The sequence below is a fragment of the Propithecus coquereli genome, unplaced genomic scaffold (assembly GCF_000956105.1).
Source record: "Propithecus coquereli isolate 6110/MARCELLA unplaced genomic scaffold, Pcoq_1.0 Scaffold146, whole genome shotgun sequence".
NCBI lineage: Eukaryota > Metazoa > Chordata > Mammalia > Primates > Indriidae > Propithecus > Propithecus coquereli.
Window position 1 is genome coordinate 732,628 of NW_012138969.1, and position 1,905 is coordinate 734,532.

The window sequence follows — 1,905 nt, forward strand, 5'->3', positions numbered from 1 at the left end:
CAAACATCAGTGAAGCCACAGGTATGAGTGCCACAAGCATAATGGCGAAAACAATGGAAGCAAATGAAACGTCTAGCAATAGGGGTTGGTTAAATAAAGTATGGTATATTGAAATAATATAGACCCATTTTAAATGATGCTATGAATACCCAATGAGATGAATGATTTTGTTGCTATATGGTTAAACGGAAACAGACAGGTTAGGAAACAGTGATTATCATTAAGATATAAAATTATGACGTATTACTTTTCTTCCTTCAGCTTATTTGTCCATTTTAATTTGTTCACTGTGAACATTTATTAGTTTCGTAACATACTATTAAGACAAAATCTTTTGGTAGGCACTACCAACCTTCCTAACCACAACTGTGTTTTGAATATCACTGTAGGGTAGCGCTAAGGTCAGTGAAATGATTTAAATCCTGTTTCTTGCTACAGGGAATATTTTAAGCAAGGAGGGAAAGTCATTTGTGCAGAAAATTGCTTGGAGTTATTTTTGAAGAGATTCAAGGCATCCAGAAGGGACTTTCTAAATTTCTGAACAACAAATTCTGTTCTTAATAAAATGTTAAATTCTAGTTAGCAAAGAAATTCTTGGTCAGATACAGCTGATGTTTATCTTTAGATCCACATCCTTTTCTACAGTCAATATGAATGGTATACTTACATGTATGGTATTAAGGTTTAGGAAATACATTTTCTTATTTGAATGCTACGTGTTTGCATTTATAAGATGATATTTGTTCCAAAGTTCAACTCTAACATTGTTTCTCTAGAGAAAATACCAGGTACTCTGTATTAATTAACTTTATGATAGTGTTCAAGATGTGTAGCAAATTATCTAAATAAAAATACACAATGGGCTTTCCTTGGCTAGAATCCCCGTAAAGACAGAGACTGCGCTTTGTACTCCTGTGTAATGGTATTATTTGCAATTCTCTTATTTGTGTCCAATTCAGGAGACCTCTCCAACAAGTTGCCTGCCAATAGATACGTCCACATAAATGTGTGTACAAAGTTCCTCTTTGTCGTTTGGGCCAGAGACTGAAAGGAGTGTGGTATAGATTCTAAAAAGATTATCTTCAAAAGTGGCATTTTTGTGTTTGTCCCACATTCTTAATTATCTTCCACAGATATACACGCAGTTTCTTTGGGGAAAGTTTTGAGGCTATTTTAAAAGAACTACAACATCACAAGGCATGACATAAAATTGAGTCAAGGTATACGTTTTTCCTCCACCTTGTTAATGGCTGTTTCTCTTCACCCATGAGCCCACTAGGGTTAGGGTTAGGGTTAGGGTTTGCTGAGGCTGGAATATGCATCTTTCACGCCCTTGCTCGTGACCACGCCCCATCTAGGGGCCATACGGCCATGAATGGTTATTCCAGCTCCACGCCTAGAAAGAGAAAAAAATGATTGCCTTTTAAAGAAAATGAAGGTTTTTTAATGAAATGGCAGAAAAATAATTATCTAGACCATTTTTTCCTATAATATCCAAATATTCTATTTGACCCAAAATGAAGTGTGATGCATGTTTTTGATTTTACTAGGAAGCTATCTCTATTTCCATTCATCCATACAAAACCATCCTGATTCTTCCCTCTCTCAGCATCCTCTATTTCCTTCACGTGGAGAACTCTCGTCGGTGATAGAAACTAGCCTACTGGTAACTTTGGGAAGGTCCCCTTCCTCAGGTCCCAGCGGTCTGAAATTATATCCTTAGAAATTTGTTTTGGGATCTTACTTTTTTTTTCCAGTTTCCAACAATCTCATGAGATGAGAGCAAACCCTAGAAGCTGCTAGCACCCTGAGGATGGGGGACAGGCTGCGGTGCTGGGGGTGGGCTATTCCAGGCGAAGGAAGAAGGAGAGTAGGCAGCCACAGAAATCTTAGTGGAGGACAGAT